Genomic DNA, 21,178 nt, shown 5'->3' with positions numbered 1-21,178 from the left:
GTTAGCTCTCACTCCATATACACTCATTAGTGAATGAAATGATTGAGCACAATCACCAGTGGTCTCTGAGCACCCTAAATATTGAAAGGCACAGTGCTTCATGGAAGTATGATTTTTACAGTGCAATGTGCTTCTGAACCAAAATTGTTTAATCCTTCCCTTTGAGAGCACTGCCAATGACAACAATGTTTTGCAGTGTAATTGACTGATGGAAAAGGTCCAATATGTTAAGGAACCAAGAAAAGGAAAGGAGGGGTAGGAAAGGGGGATATCTGTTCTTTCTCAATGTCATTTGGCAACCTGATGAGCTCTGAGAATTTGTCAAATTTAAACTGACCATGCCCAGACAGAATTGTTCCTTTTCTGTTTCTTGGAGCAGCTTTGATGGCAAAAGGGATATTATTTCTATCTTTCTGTCAGACAGTTATAATGTACTGTGTTTATAAATCCACCACCAGACTGATTTTTGTTAAATGGTCTTTCAAAATCTCCTTACCTTCTTGAATAAGCAGTACTGACTAAAATGTCATGAGGTGCCAATATATATTAAGTTGAAAGTTCCCTTGATGTTTTACTTTTTCCAGAACCACTAGCTACTCTACAGTATTTCTGAGAAGCATATTTTCTTTAAGATTATAAAGGCCAAGACTAACAAGCGTAATTTTATGGATGCAAGAAAATGGTATGTTTTTAATTTGGTAGTATATATTCTTTTACAGAAAATGCACCTGTGGTAAATTTTTTGGGGAAAAGATATTGTAGTATTTTGCTTATTAGTGAAATGTTATCTCTCTATAGGGTACTCCCCTCCTCCTTTCACAGTCTCAATCTGTAATCTACTGCAATAAAATACTGTAGGAGTTCCAGAAATATCACTAAAAAGAAAACACTTCCTGAAAAGCTACAATATTAGTGCATTAGAATTTTGAAAATTGCATTCTTTGAAATTTCAAAGAATTACTGTTGAAGGGGGTGATGTTTCTGGGATGGTAAAAATCTTGGAGGCAAGTGACTTGTGCACTAAAATACAAAACTAGTTTGGATGTTTCCCAAACACTAAATTTAAAATGTTAACAGTGAATATTAGAGTCAAACTGTGTTTCAGATTCCACAGAGGAATTGTGATAAACTATGATGAATCCACAGAATTTCTGCATTGCTTTTTGAGCTCTTTAGAGGAGTTTTAGAAATCTTTAATACAAACTATCAGCAAGTGTAACCTGGAAAAAGTATGAAGGCATAAAGGTTTCAGCATTTGTGACATACATAGTGTATAAAACAACAAAGAAACTGATCAATCCATTAGAGCCATCCGCTGGCAGCCCAGAAGGCCAACCATACTCTGGGCTGCATCGGGAGAAGCATGGCCAGCAGGTCGAGGGAGGTGATTCTGCCCCTCTACTCTGCTCTGGTGAGACCTCACCTGGAGTACTGCATCCAGCTCTGGAGCCCTCAGCACAAGAAGGACATGGAAGTGTTGGAGCAGGTCCAGAGGAAGGTCACAAAAATGATCCGAGGGCTGGAGCACCTCTCTTATGAGGACAGGCTGAGGGAGTTGGGCTTGTTCAGCCTGGAGAAGAGAAGGCTGCGGGGAGACCTGATTACGGCCTTTCAATACCTAAAGGGGCCCTATAGGAAAGATGGGAAAAATCTTTTTAGTAGGGCCAGCTGTGACAGGACAAGGGGTAATGGTTTTAAACTAAACCAGGGTAGGTTTAGACTAGATATAAGGAAGAAATTCTTTACAATGAGGGTGGTGAAACACTGGAACGGGTTGCCCAGAGAGGTAGTGGAGACCCCATCCCTGGGAACATTCAAGGCCAGGTTGGATGGGGCTCTGAGCAACCTGATCTAGTTAGCGGTGTCCCTGCTCACTGCAGGGGGGTTGGACTAGATGACCTCTAGGGGTCCCTTCCAACCCAAAACATTCTATAATTCTATGAAGAAAAATTGCAGAGTAAATAAAAGTCAGAAGATAGGAATGGTGTTCAAGCCTTGGACACATTAAGTGGTTGCTCACTTCCTCCTAGGTCAGAAGGAGGACATAGCATTTTTGTAACTTCATGAAAATATTTTCAAATTATTTCCCATTTCTTCAAATACCTTATATCACCATCCAAATTGAGGGTTGTTCTTTAGAAATGTTATGGATTTATTTTGATTAACCATGATATCAGGGTTTTTTTCTCCTATATCTATCAAATCTATTTTACATACATACATAACATAAATATACATACACTTTCATACACATACAAACACATTATGTACAAAGTGCATACATATGTATTTATACATTAAAATGATTATGAAACTAATTTGAGCAGAAATCTTTGAAGAAAAAATAACAGATACTGAGAGTTAATCAAAACCTAGGTCTTTTTGTAGGCATTTAAGGATGAAGTGGTGGAGACAACATATTTTACATATGTTTAGCTGATTTCATTCAAGGTAAATGAAGACATACCTGCTATAAAGTGTACTAGTAAAATACACTTGTCTGTATAAACTACTTTCCCCCCAGCAGAATCTGCAACATTTTGTACAAAATTTATTAGCAATGGTAAACCAGCAATAATTTTTGAGCTTTATAAATGTTTAGAAATCCAAACTAAAATGCACAAAATACTCAATAGGATAAGAACAGACATGCTGGGTCAGAACAAGGGTCTGCCTAGCCAACCATCGTATCTCTGATGCCAGTGGTCAATAACAGATACCTAAGGAAAGAATTACAAAGCAAAAAAAAAAAAAAACCACAACCAGAAAGAGAGAGAGAGAGAGAGAGAGATATTAGGATGATCTCTGCTGTGACAGACCCTTTCAGGCTCTGACAAGTAGCAGATCAGAATATTTTACTGGATATTGGGTATGGATCACAGTATTTTAATGGAAGGATGAGTGGATCTGTCTACTCATCTTGCTCTGCCTCCACCTACCTATACTTAATATCCCTTGTGTCATCTGTGGTAATGAGTTCCAGAATTCCATTCTTCATCAGATGAAAAATGTCTGGAATAATTTTTTTTTTAAAGCAGCCATTAATGCATTTCTTCCTTTCCCCAGTTGTCCTTGTCTAAACAAAAAGGCCTAATGTATTTGGCCTTTCCTAAAGTAGCTAATCTTGCCATTCTTCTGCAAATATTTCTACAAGGATTTTTTTGACCATTGCTGATATTTTCTGAGATCTGCAATGACTCACAGAACTCCTTTCTGATCTGTGATTAGAAATAATTTAGAGTCTCCCATTGTCCATATATTGTTAGCATTATTTTTCCTTGTTACTTCATGTGGAAGTAATTGCATCTACAATTTTGTCACCTCTTCATTTGACCACCTCTTCATTCAGTACTATCTGATCCTTATGTAACTACTTGCAGTCAGGTTTAGTTTCAACTATTCTCAATAAATTTCTGTCACTAGCAGACTTTGCTACCTGTTCCCACAAGTTAAGAGGAAAACTTTGTCACAAAACAAGAGATTAGTTGAGACTAAAAAAATATGTTTGTTGTTTTGAAATCCAGTTTTTTGCAATGTTTTATCAAAATTGGTAAGTAAAAACAATTTCTTTGAAAAGTATCTGAACAATCTCATTATGAGAAAGTTCGCAGGGTAGGGGTGGAAGAGTGAAAAAAAAAGAGGGGGGGAACTGAAAAACGGAAAAAAAAATGAAAAAGGGGAAAAAACTGAAAAAAGAAAAAACACACTATTTTTCTCCAAGTGGCTTGTACTTGTCTGGACCACCTTCTTATCCTTTTCTTCATTTCTGCTCCCTCTAAATGAAAAAACATATGAACATCTTTTTCCTCAGTCAGTCCTATTTTTGGCTTGGGCAGAGTTGCTAGTTAGCCCATATCTTCCACCTAATAGAAATAAGATATTATTTTCTTTAACAGCACTCTATGGAGTTAATGTGACTTTTCTATGCTTTGCTATGAACCTTGTATGGCTTCATTGACAAGAATGATTCAGCTTAGCTTCACTTTAACTGTCTGCTAGTTATTGTGCACTGGTCTAGTCTATTCTTGACATACACCTGGTAAGAAAGCCTATTAGAGAATCAACTAAAAACATCACCCCATTTGTATTAATTATATTTAACATTAAACCACAGTGCCTGTTGAATTCTAAGTTCTTAAGTGGATGGCCAAGGAAAATAAGGACTTCAGCTATCACCTCTTTAATGTGAAGTGCATGCTGTGGTACAACATAAAAATCCTAGGTATCTATGTACTGTTCTAATCAGTTTCCCTTGCAGATATTATTACCAAAAAATGAAACAATTTTGGAGGTAGCTTTTCACAACAATGTTACCCAAATGTGATCTGCAAGTGATCAACACGACCAAGAAAAAATCCACTGCAAACAAACAGAAACCCTTACAAATCTGCATCTGGTAGCAGACCTGCTGCTTCACAGACTCTGCAAGGTGGGTCAGACAGGACCTAACATGGCCATCCCTTTCTTCTTGGTTACTGTCATGGAGGCATTGTGTCCTCCCTAGAGCTCAAGCTTTGCAACACAGCATTGGAGCCTAAGCCAACAAGAAGTGGATTGCTCCTGGGGCAGGCCTGTGAAGGAGGCACTAGTATTGTCCCTAAACCCACAGTTCTCAAAGTCTGATGCATTCACAACCACAGGAAAAAACCTTTGCTGCTATATTTCCTATTGCCCTCCCATACCATTGATAACATGTCCTTCCCTGAGGAGACAGAAATGTCATCATGTTAGTAATAGTGGCAGTGCCTCTGCACGGAAACAGGATATGGCAGCTGGGTTTCCCACAGTCATCTCTGTGTCTTGTAAACTCATTAGATTCTAAGACATCCCTATGTATACGTGCAGATTATGTCTATGGAAATTTATAGCTTAACCTTGAGAAAGCATGTTGTGTTTTTCTTCTTTTTGCACATATCACAAGAACAACCAGCAGTCCTATTCTGCCCTCAGGGTTACATCCAGATTTGTAGTTAAAAAAAAAAAAAAAAGCAGTCTTCATTCTGCAGAACTCATATACTGATAATGACTAAATGAAACATAGGGATAAAAGAAAGACATAGGTGGAGAAGAGAGGTTTAAGGTGACAGCAACAGGATTATATCTTTGCAGAGACAAAGGGAACATGCTGTGGCTTTGACCTATTGGTGCTGATTGATTGCAGTTCATGCAGAATCTCATGAAGATGATAATTCAATGTCTCCATTATACGCCCTTGCTAAAGAAACATATCCTACAAGTTGTTGCCATAGACATTTAAAGTAAAAATTATAGGCATTGGTATGTTTGAATAGCCATCAGTTATCATACTACTGAAGCTGATTTAGATAAAAAGTTCTCTCTTTTCTTGAATTTTGTTAGATTCATTACTTCTAAGATGAAACATAATGCCTTTTTTGGCTTACTTTTTACAATTCAAATCATACCTCAGCCAACAGATAACAAACAATCCTTCTAACACAAACCAGTTTTGAATCATCCTCTGGATTTGAAGGCATGGAAATAAATGACTGACAAAGGCATTTTGATAAAGCTCTCAGAGGACATACTCAGAAGAAGATATATTCAGGAAAGTTATTACCATTTTAGCTGCATTAACTTTCCTGAAGCAATGCATTTTATTTTTAATCCCAGATCCTCCTCACCCTTGGCTGGCTTTTCCCAACATCCATGAATCATGAAATATTCAAGACAACCTACTATTTAGAAATGAGGAATCAATGGTTTTATAAAGCTACTCACAACGGTCAACCTAAAAGAGGAACAGAGAGTAATGTGAGATAACGATACCAGAGTAGGTGCCTTAATTAGGCTCTTTATTTATTTGATGTAACCTCCAGAGATCGATTTGTAGCCTTTAGGTAAGTCCAATTGACTATATAGAAAATATAGGTTCCCTAATTCGTAAAGTCCTATTAAGTGTTTAAATTCTTTCCCCCACCTGACCCTTTTCTATCTTTTTTTTTAAAAGTGTTTTTATCTCTTCTAACTGTGAATATTAAAAAAAAAAAATACTAAAAAAGAATAATCAGTGTAAAAACATCTTCCCAGAGCATAGTAAATTAGCACATCCACCTTAATGGACTGTGAACTACAAAACTCTTGGTTCTCACAGGCCTGTGAATTCAGCAAGGAGCTTTGTTTGCAGTGGTCCCTCACTGCACCCTCTCTGTATGGAGTGATTTGGCTTGTTTCTCAGATAATAGTCGCACATAGTTAACAGATACGTAACAGGATTGTATTCTAATTTTTTAAAGATAACTTTTGATAAATGCAGCTCTTGTTCAAACACACTCAGTCACGGACTTAGCTCATTTGACAAAGGCCATCGTTACAGTGGATAACAGCCTCCATGAAGATAGTTAGGAAATAGGTTTCTACTCATTTGACTGCTTCATTAAATATCTCAGATCTCCAGTCCCAGTCCTGGGTTGTGGTCATCTGAAAATCCATATCAACTAAATTATTTAATTTCCTGGATTCTTTTGGGATAAACAAGCGTGTTTATTCTGATAAGTAAAGGCACCTGGAAAGGTATATGCTGTTTGTATGAGGAAAAGGCTGACTGACACTAGCTATAATTTCTTATGCAGGTGGCCTAATTTCAGATTTACAATCCAGTCCTGGAAATCTAGTTTGACTTCTCTTTTTACTACATTACTGGAACTGTAACAGAGCTGAGAATTAAGTAACATACATTTTCCAGTGTATACCTACCCATTTCTTCTATGTTATTCTACCATTCTTGTAAAATTATAAATTTTGCAGTTACGGCTATCTAACTTAGACTAAGGTCTCATTGGGAAGGCAAGTAGGGCCGGCCGGAAGTTTCACTAAACTGTTACTTGAAAAATGGGAAAAAATACCTAAGTGTGGATAAAATTAATAAAGCTTCTGCATATTTTGTTCAAAGATATTGCTTCTATGGCGAGCTTTTGTTTTTTATAACTGATAATTATTAGATGGCAAAATGTTCAATAAAGCAGTGGTCGCCAAAGCGGGGTGAGTGCAACTAATGGAGTGTGCAAGACAAACCATTGGGGTGCAGGGAGAAAATATTTTTTTGTGTCATTATTAAATAAAAAATCTGTTAAAAAATTAGAAGTAGTTTTTATTTCATCTTTGGTGTTCTTTTAAAAGTTCTACTTTAATGTATGTTTTATAATGTACATAATATACTAGTATAGTAATACATACAGATAAATTCTAAGTAAAAACATAAATGTACATATATTGCAGGTTCATGCTCAAAATATTTTTACTGATAGGGTTGCACAATCAAAAAAGTTTTAGAGGTCACTGAAATAAAGAACCCATGGCATTTATAAAACCATTATAAGTTTTAGCTTTTAAAAGTACAAAAAGTTTCATGTACAGAAATCTTTTGTCTAAATTTTATAAGCAAAAACAAAAATTGCAATAAAATATAAGACACTAATCAAAATCAAAAGAGTACCTTAAAAATCTGTGCACAGTTACATAAATAAGCACTCTCCATAATCAAAACAGCTTGTAAAAATCATCTTCCTGTCTGATATCAGTGGCATTTAAATTCTTCCTGATTCCTTAATAATTGCCCTATTAGGAAAAAGGTTAGAGATAAAAAGGGTTAGAGATGAATACACTTTAATGCAGCATGGAAAAGAAAAGCCTCTTTTGTAACGAAGACTCATCTCTTGCTAAATCTAGCTAAAATAAAAAACTAATGATTTCCTGCTCAGCTATAATATATAAGCAGCTACATACATGGAACAGCTATTTTTTATTATTTTTTTGCCAGCCCTTGACAGAAAAATTATGCTTGGGAATTTGAAACTCTTACACACCATTCACATATACCTAATAAATAATGACAGAGAACTGGGTAAGCCTAGTGGCTTACATGTCTGAATAATATTTACTTAACCAGAACATTTATGCATCACTTTTTTTTTTTTTTTCCCCCTGAACTGAATGGTTCATATAATACAATTGCCACAGTCATTCTCTCAGCAGCACTGAAATAGCCATTTAAGTGCCATCTGTGAGGCAGCCGAAAACTGGCTGATTCTGTGCCTTTGTTGTCCCATGTGATGTTATGCTTTAGTTAATAACTGAGAATTCAAGCACGGAGAAAGATGAATCTCTCTGATGTCATTCCCTTCATTGTATTTGAAGATCTGTGCCCCACCACCTACCAAGCTTTCCCTGACTGACCCGTGTTTACCTTCTGTTGGTGCCACTTCCCACTGTGTTATTGATGTGCTTTTCTGCCCAGGAAGCCGTCTTTCTCAGAGCACTTTGTTAAGCTCGGGCCATGGGCACACACTGTTCTTTGTTGTACTGTATATGAGGAATGTTTTTGGAGGGGAGCACTGATGATATCAACGATTAGGAGTTAAAGTGTCTTTGAAACCACAGAAGCAATGTGCTGCATTGCCAACACACTGTATTGCATGGATTAGACTTAAAAAATATTCAGTTACGAGATACAAAAAGTCGCTTTTCTCTCATACCTAAGTGCATATTTCGATAACACAAAACTACTTGCCTCTGAATACACAAATTGTGTACATTTCAGTTGTTGGTGGTTGTTGTTTTTTTTTTTATTTTCTTCTCTTATCCTTAATAGTTTTCTTCATTTAGCTATGTTCAAATCTGTGCAGAAGGGGACTCAACATTTAAGATCAGCAATACCATTAAAGGAACAAAATACCTGCCTATTGACCACCAAAAAATATGGAAGTGGAGGCAAGGAATTTGCCTTTCTGATTTGACTATTTTTGCCTGATATTTGAAGGGGTTTCCCAAACTACAGTATGTGCCCTCAAACATGAGTAAAACCTGGCTGGCAGGAGGGCAAATAACCAGGTTTGGTCAATACATGCTAGAGCTGATCATGAACAGTTTGGGCTTAATTTCCCTAAAGGGCAGAAAACTCACCTCTAAAAATAACAGGAAATTCTCCTCGTGGGATTTTTCTTTTTTTTGGTGGTACTGGTGGTGTTTTCATTAAACCTCTAATACCTGTTTATATTTCCTGAATAAGTGTAATACTGGTGAACCAATTTACTCTCTTTTTTATTTGTGTCATTATTCAGAAAGAAATCTATGAAAAGGTGGCTGTTCACTTATGAATAACAAATCTTGTAAAATTATACCTGAATGAGGTCTTTCCTTTCGTTCCCTCTGTGCAGTTTATCTTCTAAACCCAATCAATTCTGACTATGTCTCTACAAGAAATGCCAATTGTGCATTCTGATCTCAGTTAACCTACCCAGGGAGAAAAAAGGCTTCAAAACACACGTGACACTAGAGGCTTGATGAAGCAAAACGATGAAACGATGACTAGGTCTAATGAGCACTGTGATTTAAAGCATCTAGCCTTTGAAAAAAAAGAATATCTAGAGGGTTTCTTTTCCCAACTGTCACCTCAAGTGAGTTGATACTAAGTTTGTGACGGCACTACTAATTTCCTTCTCTTCCCTGGAAGTGCAATAGGTCTGTGCTATCTTATCAGTTATGATGTTCTTCATTGCATAAATTCTGGGTCTTTCTATCAGAAAGAAGGTATTAATAAACAGATAGTGACATCAAGAGGACCAGCTGCTGTTGATTAATGGATGGTGGACATACTAGACTGGAAGAAACGAAATATGTCGTCAGAGCCTGTTTAATCTGAATGAAAGCATCTGTGATCTAAAACAGGAGGCATGTTTAAAAAATTTATTTTCTATCTTTACTTACAACATTAATAGTGGTAGCAATTTAATCCTTATTCTTGCAAGAAAAATCAAAATACTAACTTGATCCATGATTTCCTGAGTTTCTTTTAAAGTTGTTCCTTAGATATTCAGAAAGAAAACCAACCAACCAAAGAAGCAAACAAAAAAGACAAACCTGGACTTGACATGATTTTAATGTTTCTATCACTTTTATTTATTCTAAAATAATAAAGAAAACTAGTAATAATATTTTTGATAACATCTAATAAGACCACCACACTTATTCTTAAAACAATAGGAAGCATTTTGCTGAGAAGTCTTGTTGTTGTGGGTTTTTTCCCTGTATATCATGTGCTTATATGAAAGGTGAGAGGTTTGTTTAGGATATTTTTTGTTATTATATATTTTGTATTGTTTTAGGATATTTTTCAATTACAGATTGACCAGGGAAATATCAAAATTTACCAGTGAAGATCTGAAGTAACCACCTTCTCATGTATGCTGTCTGCATTCCTTGTAATGGCAATACTTCAAAAGAGAAGGTAGTGAACGCTACTTTTCTGGTATTTATTATAACATCATTAATCATTAATGTTCTGGTTTTCTAGTCAATCAGTAGTAATATAGTTTCATAGAAACTTTGTTGTAATTTAGCATGTCTCAATGTAATTTTTCACATATCTAATCAATGGTTTGTATGCAAATCAAAGAGTTTAAGGAGCAAAGACATAGGTTTGATATTTCCCTAAGAGAAAGGTCTAAAGAAAAGTAATATTTCATATCTGACACTGCCTTTTTCTTTATTGATCACTCAGTAGAGCTGGAAAAGATCACTGATGTCACTATTGCTTCTTTGCTTCCTGTTTTATCACTGATGATGTATTGCTCTGTTTGAAAATAAATACACTGGAGCCAATATACTGAGAACAGGCAAAAGCACCATATCAATTCTAGTCTTGTTTAATCTCCTTATAGGCTAGTTATGCAGGAAATGTTGTTGTAAAGCCTACTTATTAATTAATTTTCTGTTTGCACTTGAAAATATGTCACTAATTCAGAGCCAAATGTTGTTAAATAGAAACTGTTCTAGAATTCTCAAAATAAAATTGTATTTTCTTTCTTTTGTCTAAAAGAAATGTAAACTAATTAACAGTCAGGGGCTGTTAAATTTACTCCAAGTAAGCAGTAACTTGGGGTTTTTTTAATTAGTAATGATGGATTAATTTCATTTGAAAAGAAATTAAAGAAGGAAAACTGGATAACTAAGGGATTCTCAGCTAGCTATATGTAATGACTTACTTTTTACATGCCAATAAAGGAGATTTTAGATCTAATGAGCAACTTCAGTAATCATTTGTAACAAGAACAAGCATGGCATTTGCAAATATAATGATATAGTAAATCAAAGCCACTGTATGTGGCATCATATCTCTCAAGACAGGTCATAAAATCATGCAGCCTCCATTCATCAATACCCATGACAAACATACAATTACATCCTATATATTGTCTGTAGAACAAATATATCCATAAGCACTTCTCTTCATCTGTGTCTCAGCTGCAATGTACTATAGACAGATCTTTTAAATCTGAGCAATGCATTATAGAAGATATGACTAATCTAGAGAATTTCCATTTGAAAGAGAAATGAGTAATAATTGATTGGCCCAGATCCAAAGTCACAGTGGGGTTCAAAATGCTTGTAAGTGCCCTCATAAAAATAGAAGCTGTATCAACCAATTGAATTTAATTATATGTGAAGGTGATGAGGGAGCTAAACAGCCTGTAATTGGAGTCCAATTACTCAGCTGGTCTTCCATAAAATTAATTCATCTGAAAGTTTGCCATTGTCCCATGCTCAAGGCCTGCTGCTGCTTTAATTAGTTAACACTGAGGAATCTTGAAACATTACATTATTTTGTCTTTATTGCCAATTATGGGTTAAGGAAAATTGTATATAAAATATTAACATCTGCTTCCAGCACAACTTGAAGAGGGCAAAGGCAAAATATCTTTTTCTTAATCACGGTAAGAGGGGGAAAATGTCTTTAAATGCAGGGGAAAATCTTCCTGCTATTCATGGCTTATCAAATTAAAACCAAGGTGCAAAAGATCATTTGAATAAGGTGTAATAAAACTATGAAATATGAGAGTTTATATAATAGATTCTTGTACAAACAACTAGCTGTCCTATAGAGTTCAAAAATCACTTGGACCCAGAAGGAAGCCAAAGAGGACAACAGATTGGATCACTGGTCCTTTTAATCAGTGGTAGAATCCTTATTGTCCCTAATAACTATGGCAGTGACTGCAATAGCATTCCCTGCCTTCCTCCACTATCAACAAAATGCCATTTACTTCTAAACATTAAATAAAAATATTTTATTCTGAAGAATGTTTTTTTTGGAAAGGCTTACTCACTCAAAAGCCAACAGCTACAGAAATTTACTCAAGTAATTTCTGTCTCTATTTTTCATATAAAAACTGCATAGTCCAGTTGAAATGAAATGCAAAGGAGACAGAAAGTACCTATAGTTAAATTAAACTCTAAAACACAAAAACATTCCAGTTCTGGTTTGTTTCAAAACTGACTGCAGACACTGCAAGCTTTTCTACTGTTTTAACAGATTTCAGATCATGCCACTGACTGGGTGGATTCCTTCCATTTTTATGACAATTTCAGAAATAACCACTATATTTGTATAGGAAACAAAAGTACTATGTAGTCAGAAGTGGACATTATGTGCTACATGCCTCCTTTTTGAACCTGAGATGTAGAAGGAAAAAAAGAAACCACTTGATGAGTCCCAAGAATTGTACACATTTATTTCCCTGAATACTCATGAATATCTACTGAGAGTTAATTACGGTATGAGAACTATAAAAAGATCCAATTTCGAAAGCTCAGGGAAGTGTGTATCAACAAGGGATATTTTTTTTTTTTTACTTTTTAAGAGTTGAATTTTAAAGAGAATCCATTTTGTGAATAGTGTAGATTGGATGAAAATAGCTTTGTAAAGACTTACACATACTACCTGTATTGTATATTTCTAAAGCTTTCTCAGCTGTACAATAAATAATTTTACCATACTGGTACTGAACATATGTAACAAAAATTGTCATTACAGTTTTCTATATCTCTTCCAGATATAGAATTACTGAAGCCAATTGGCTTTTAAATTCCTTTTATTCAATCACGAATGTCAAGATAAATCTATACTTACTGGAGTAACATTAAAGTTAGACTTTTAAACAAAATATACTGTGTATTTCAGAAACTGTGAGAAAGAGGTTAATCTCCTAAGGGCTAGATTTAACTATGCCTCAGAAAGGAAATAAAAAAAAAACAACAAAACACAAAACTGTGCAAAACCAAGTCAGAAACTGAAGAACTTCATCTAACTTTTAAAGAAAAATAAATACAAGGCTTCATTTCCTAAACTTAAGAAGGAAACTGCTGGAGCCTTAAACATTCTTTTAAGCCATAGAGATACATTAAGTTTCTTTGATTAATCTGAACTATTTCTATGGTCTGCCAGCTCTGTAAAACATAAAGAAGCAAAACAAAAGAAAGTTGTTGAACAGTACAGTCAGGAAAGCAAGGAAATTACACTGGTAATGCCTACGGGCTTCCTGACAAGGGAGCAAGGGAGGGTCTGCAGCACTATATCATAAACACTATTAGAAATGATCTAAAGAGATTTGGTAAACAGATTTTAAATAGACTTTACTACATATAATTAGCATATAGGATTACACCATCATGGACGGTAATAGGTTAAACAGCGGATGATTTATATGGCTCAATTTCTGTGCTTTCCCTCCCTCTCGTGGGAAGAGCGCAGACACCAGCCCAGAGTGCGGGAAGTGAGCAGTTGCTGAGGGCTATTAGCGCAGGAGAGGAGACACTGAAGTACTCCTTATTGAGCAGAAATGGAAGGACACGACCATTAAAACTGTCAGCATTCACTAATGGGAGGAAACAGAAGTGCTCACGTCGACCCATCAGTACTGGTTTGAGTGCCTGCTGTTCAAATAAGTAAACTCACTCAACCATACAAAAAAAGGGAGTGTTTCTCATTTAGAACAAGAGGCGGAGTTCTGCTAAGTCAAAGTAGTGTATCCTACAGAGAAAATATAGCAGTATATTACTTCTTGTCTCTCTCCTTCTCTTTCATTCTATACGTGCTTCTTAAAAAGATTCTCCAAATTATAAGTAGTACCTAACATAAGAATATTTCCTTTCCTTGGGATGGAAATATTTGAGTAAAAAATAAAGCTGACTTTAATTATATACAGGGAGTGGGCTTTATCCTCTTCACTCTGTTTATTGACTATATATATTCTGTTTCTCCTTAGCTGGGTAAATAAGTAAAAAGAAAATCTGACACTTCTATAAATTATTATTGGAAATTGACAATGGGCAGGCAAATTTCAGCCCTGTATAGCTACCAAACCCATAAAAACCAAATAGTTCTGTGGGCTCTGGAACTACTGACATCAGGGTGAGCGGGGAGTATTATGAATCTGTGTCTTACGTATGACTGGTTTGCAGATTTGGATTCAAACCTTTCTCTGTACTGGGGCATTTTTAAGGAGTGTGTCCTTTACGGATTCTTTGGGCCCTAATTATGTAGTATGCCAGGCTTTTTTTCACATGTTCCTTCTTTTTCCCATCTGCCTACCTTCTTGAAACTTCACTGAACTTAATTATTCTCTCTCCATTCATTTTTTCTTTTTTTTTTTAATCAGGCAGCAGGTTTAAAAGCTGTTGATTGGACACCAGTGAACCTGCATGTATTTAGCGATTCGGTATAATGGGTTAAACCTTCTTAACCATTAGTTCAATTTTTTCTTGGAAATAATGAGGAAAAAAAAACCCACAGTCATGTTATAAAGCCTCATTTGACATGGTGTTTTGACTGACCTGGGCCCTTCACCTTCACCTTTCTTGATAAGAGACAAGTGTGGAAGACAAAAACTATGTATGGAAAGGTTCTACGGGTATCAGTGATCAGGTTTAGACTAACTCAGTTCCCGCTGATTTGGCACTAAAAGAATACCATTAAGTTGTTTTAAAAAATTTCATGTAGAAGACTTCACCTGCTGCATTCACTATCCTCAGAACAGACACTGCCATCAGCACACCAGATGTAAACAACTGATGATGCCTTTCTTATCTGCAGTAGTTCTGTATATGGTTAATTGGTTATTTGAATACCTAGCTACAGGCAGGTGTTCAGATATGAGCTCAGAAATAGTACTGTTATAGTGCTGCTTTCAAGCTAATTAAGCTAGTGTTGTACTCTGAAGCCAAATTCATGCATTCACACAATCCTGTTGCATGCCACAAGCTGGCTGTCTCCACTCTATATTATCCACCTCTACATTTTTTTTCTTGTTTAAATGTATACACAAAGTAATATACTGAGACTTTCAGATTTTTTAAAATTATTCCAGCCATATTTTTTGTTCCCATATTCCAGTCTGCCTTTCAACATTGTAACTCACTTTTCTATTATACATACCGTATTTGAAAAACTTTCAGTGACACATTTGCCTATATAGTACTTAGAATCAAAATGCTGATTAGAGGATACAACATCATGAATATCACAGATATTTGGGGCTGAAAGAAAACAACTAATTCATTAAGCTGAAATGAAAATTTTAACAAAAACCTTTTTGGTTAATGGAACATTCTCAAACACTCATCCACTTAAAGACCCTCATTATTTTGTGGATCTTTGATGAACATGAGATCTGTTGGTTGTTTCAAGCCAACAGCACTAAAAGTTTATCAGTCTCTAAATACCAGAGCGAACAATTTCTTATGACAGAAAATATCATATCAAGCATAGTGTGTATTCTGACCATGTTAATTCAGGATTTTTTCTGGAAGCCTCAGTGTTCAGATAGGCAAAAGCATGTCACAACCTCCTGCAGTCTCAGCTGGACAGTTATGACTGCCTATCCATGCTGTGTTTAGAGGCCCATGGGCACAGGGAACCAATGTGAATAGGAACAATGCTTTGAGGAGACAGCGGCAATGAAGTGCTCAGGTACCATTTCTGCTGCCTTCACTCTGAATTGCTACCTCACTGGTCCTTTCCCATCTTCCCCTGATTATGCCTCTTTGCAACAGTGCCAATTTCCTCTAGGTTTTCACTGTGCTGCTTCAGCACTGGTGCTGCCATTAGGTTACAGGGGAATGGGTAAGAGAGAGGGCCACAAGGACAGCATCGGTGCCCAGAGGGGTGGGAAGGAAGTAGAAGAGGACAGGGCAGCGGCAAAGAGGTGAGCACAAGGGACAGAAGAGGTAGATGAATATGTCTGTCTAAGAGTCACTGTGCAAAAGTACAAACTCCAGGTCAGTTAGGCATTAACGTAGGGAAATCCTATGGTTTACATTTACATTATCCTATGGTCAAACTGTATGATTAGAATAGTCCCTTCTGAACTTCTTGTCAACAAATCTACAAATATATTTTTTTCTTAATTACACATTAAATGTATTGTCATTTATTTTCAAATACTTCATTAAGGTGCATTTTGTAGGTCTTGTAACCTTATCAGGGAGCAACTGAGAAATGCTGCATAGAATATAATCCAATGGAGCACTCAGTCAAAATACAGGAGAGACATAGATGAAAGCTTACAGTAAGATATGGAACAACATTTTCTTGGAAGTCAGTTGAAAGTCACTTGAGAGTCAGCACTGTCATTAGTACACTATGGAAATTTCAGAGCCCTAAAATGTACTGAAGTATGAGGAGTTCAGAGTGCCAGCACACAGCTCACTTTGGCAATATTCAGAGCTGCAGAGCAAAGCTGAAAAAAAATACTCCTGTTTTCCTTTTAGATGGAGTTTCCTAAAGCAATGCTAGGTTTTGTTTGATGCAAAATATTGTTTTCAGCATTTTGACAATTTCAAGAACTAAATTCCTTTCACTTCAGGATGAAGGGTTTGAGTCAGAGTGGGCTGTTTCCCTTAGATTATGGCCATCAAACTGAGATATGAAAAAAAACCTTTTCAGCCTCAAATAATTTCAAATCATAAAAGGTTCTATTAAAAATATTGTGGCAAAATATTTCATTTTCCCCGCCGTCTTCCATGAATAAATAGTTTGTTGAAAACAAAAAGACAATTGTGAAATTTTTCTGTCACTATGTTTGCATTTTTCACTGAAACCAACAGAAAGGAAAAAAGTGATCAGGTACATTGTCCTCTGACTGCACCCATAGCACTCATGAGAAAGAAACTACCCTTCTGTCCTGAGGAGATTTTCATGTCTTACTCTTTGTGAAGAAGTTTCACCTAAGTAGCATAACTTGATGACTTCACTCAGGAGCACAAAAAGTCAGTCTGACACTTCTGTTAAAGAAAGTAAATAATTGCTTTGACTGAGGAAAAAAAAATTTCCAAGGCAAAAGCAGGATCTACATATTGACATTTTCACATTGTCGAAATGTATAGTCTGGCAAGAAGTCAGCAAACAAGCTGTACTTAACCAAAATCTCCTGCCTACACGAAGCTGTTTGCAAGACTGGGACATAAAGAAGCAGCAATGCGTAAAGACAAACTTATTTTCATTTCATTTTAATGAGCTTTAATATTTGCATACCACTTTAGAAATGAAAAATGGTCAGTCTAATTTCTACGTCAGGTGTGTGTGCCCCATCTCTTCAGTATTACACCTGTATATGCATCACTCAGATGGCTGTTCAAGGGCTGTTCACTGACTCCAAAGAAGCACTGTAGGTGACACCCACCAAAGTGAACTGGGAAGGAAATACTGCCTAGGTACTTTGGGGTTGCACAGCAAAGCCCAAAGATGGCTCTGAATGGATCATCTAATTAGATGTGCATATGTGTCTATGTTACACTATGGGACTGCAAACCTTGCCCAGTATGCTAAGACCTCAGGAAAAAGGAAGACCAAGGTTCTTTGCTGCTCTGCCTAACCCCTATTGCACTTTTTGTGGCCACGGTGGTCTCACAGGTGACAGTGCATCTTTCTGAACTAGAAAAGCTGTTTTCACATATAGGGAAAGTTCCCTTAGTCTTATGTGGAACTTTCCATACAAAATGTTGTTGGACAAAAATGTTGGCAAAGGGAAACACTGCTTTTTTTGCCTCTGCTTTAAACTGAGGGTCAGTCTCTATGGCAGGACTAAAATATCACTTTTTATGATTTATACCGTTACCATATTTAACTTGGCTAGCGATTGTCACTGTCTTAAGAAAGCATAATCTTTTTAAATTGGGTTTGTTTGAAGGAGGGGAGGTTTGCAGCAAAATATCTTTAGATGCATATACTTGTGTCTGTCTGTATGTATGTAATAGCAGGTGTTTTGTACCCAACAGAATGCGTTCCATTTTCGCCAGAATCAGAGAGGTAACTGTGAATAACTTATGTTTGTTTGTTTTTGTTTTGGAGAAATCATAAGCCAAAGTGGGTTTTGTTCCTATTTTGCTGGCAATGACAAGGTTTTATTGTTTTCTTTTTCACACAGATTCAGCCACATACTCTCACTTCATCACACTTGCAAAATGCTGTTTTAAAATTACACTGAATGGCACTTAGAGGTAGTGCCAGCTTTGGGCTTAGTTCTGAAATCCTCACAAACACAACCCCCCATCTATTCCTTAAAAAGATATTACCAAGGATACTGATTTGAAGCATTTCTACCTGCATAAATGACTAGCACACAAAATATTAATGGGAAAAAATATTTTTATAAAGCTTTATAATTATAGGAATTATTTTTAACAATATAAATTATTTGATGGAAAAGGGGAAAAAGCATAAAACCAGGTAGCCAAGTCATGAGTTTAAAATTCTCTTACAAACTGCAGCAGAAAAAAAGTCAGACATAGCTGTTGTCACTGCATAAGGATTGTGATAAAATAAATTGCATAAAATGATTTTGTATATAATACTACGAAGACTTTTATTTAACATTGGAAATACTATATCAGTATGACATTCCATGCAATAGTTACTTTCTTTGAGTAAGCTATTATTGTAAAAAAAAATAATTGTACCTTATTTCCCATTCTACAGTTACACACAAATAGTCTTCTATCCCATACACATCCCAAAGCTATACCACTTTCCTTCTGGTTTCCACAACCCAAGCACAACCATGGCTTTTAAAAGTGTGTATGTTTCTCTACTTACTTATATTATATGATTGAACCTGGAATAGAATTAAAACATATGAAAAAATCTAAGAAGCAAAAAAACCAACAACCCAGCAAGGAAAACCAGTATAATTTGCCATTATATAGTCTGTAACAGTCATGTTTTTTACAGTGACTCTTTCATACACCTAAACTAGGAATCTTTCCTTTCCTAAAACACTGAAATGCTTAAGGCCTACCCTGAACTTTTCAACTCCTGTGTATGCCTCCTTAATGAGGCTGTGCGTCTGCTGCTGAGCTACAGCAAGAGCATCTCTGCCTGCCCTTCCAGCCTTCAGACGGCTCAGGCACATCTGACTGGGAACTGCTTCGAACCAGTGTTTTTGCAAATGAATTTTTTGATCACCAGCTGTTTCTCCTTGCAAATCCTGCTTCATCCGCTGCATGTAAAAATTCTCCACTAACACTCGCACACATACATATACAAACCTTTGGGCTTTTTAAGCTAAGCAGCAGGATCTTTTATTTGCATAGATTTAAGGTGTAGAAATCCCCAAAAATGTTTAATGGAAAGATTTTGGTAATGGCAAGCAAATTAAACATTTTCCATATGATAGCTATGGCTAGAAGCTATGAAGACAAGCAACAAGCTCAGATGATGTATAAAAACAAAGGACCTCACCTGCACAGGTTGCAGTTACCAATACTAGCATATTCACATCTCTTGTTACCCCTAGCACTTACCAAATCTGTTCAATGCTGTCTTCTAAACCTTTCTTCATATGAGTTCTCTTAGGAAATTCATATAATCTGTAATATGAATCTAACATATTTTCTAGTGGTCTTACAGCAAATCCATGGAGTCTAATAATTATAAGATTTAATAAAAAATTGAATCTTTCCTTTATATTACTTAAAACCTTTCGGTAATACTATATGCAAAGAAGTACTCCCGCCAACTCTTTTCTTGTTGATTTAAGAATTCTCTGGAAATATTATTATTAATTTAAGCCTTTCCTACCTAACTGCTCCTTACAGAAGAAAACTTGCATGTAAATAACTCTCACTATAAACTGGTATGAGAAAAAGTTCTGTATAACGAAATCCATTACAGTAATATAAACCTGATCTAGGAAGCACACACGTGGCCGTTTTCAAATAAATAACCTCATTGCTTGCAAATTTATATAGTAAATATTGTGGTATTCAATTTTATATAAATGCTAACAATTTGAGCAATATATTTACAATTTCTGAGAGCTAAAAACTATTTTGTTAAGAAAAGTATAAAAACATGGCATAAAAATATGGCATGATATTATACAAGCTGAAATCCACTGTGAATACGTTGGATATCTTACAGGTAAAGAGGCAGAGCACAGGTTTTCAAAACAGTAACAGCACACACATAGGCAAGAGCATCTGTGGTTTATTCCTTCACTGAATTCACATGCAGACAAACTTTCACACTTAACCATCCCATACGACACCACTCCAGGCTTCCATTAAGATATTTAATTTCAGGGACATTTCCTAAAAGCAGATGGTAAATCAAGGAGTATTTTATGACAATGGCATGCAAGTAAGTGGTAGTCTCTAGTCTTCCAGGTGGCCCACACAACCACTTCTGTCACAACAGCGAAGCATCTGTCGTTCGGCAAGCAGTGACACTTACTGTTTGTTGTAGCCTGGGACTGCTTTAGAGTTTCCAGCATATTTTCTAGCCCTCTGCAGTGAAACAAAACAAAATAAAAACAACAACAAAAATCACATTTCTGTAGAGCTGCTCCATACAGTTTTTGAGTAAATCTAACCATGATCAAACTTGCTAACGTGCTAAATAAGAAAGCTGAAATAAAGGGTGTCGCAGAACTGTGAGTTGCACCATGAACTGAAGAGATAAGAGATGGAAAAACAGAAGGGAATAGGACTCTTTTTTTCTTAATAGCAAATTATAGAATGTAAACTTTGAGTTTGAAAATTTTAATTCCTAGGTCTATAAAAGATGTTTCCATCTAGAAAGTAAATAGTAACAATGTACTTGAAAAAACCCCTGAAGTCCACATAAATTTAAATGAAATTACTGCTCTGGTTGTATTAAAGCAAGGTTATTTTCATTTTTTTCTTGAGTCTGAGGGTTTTACTTTTAAGCAATCTGCACTGCAGACATGACAGGAAAAGTATGGAATTAACACTCTTTGAGGTGAAAAAACCCTACAGTTTTACAATGAAAAGATATATTTTGTCTTCTATAGGAATGCATAAAAGGAATTTATAACTTAAAATTAAATTTTCAAAGAGAAAGTAAAACAAACAAAAAAAGAGAATG

The sequence above is a fragment of the Egretta garzetta genome, unplaced genomic scaffold (assembly GCF_000687185.1).
Source record: "Egretta garzetta isolate BGI_Z169 unplaced genomic scaffold, ASM68718v1 scaffold645, whole genome shotgun sequence".
In the NCBI taxonomy this organism is placed as follows: Eukaryota; Metazoa; Chordata; class Aves; order Pelecaniformes; family Ardeidae; genus Egretta; species Egretta garzetta.
The sequence above is the reverse complement of the archived record's forward strand: the minus strand, read 5'-3'. Positions refer to the sequence as shown.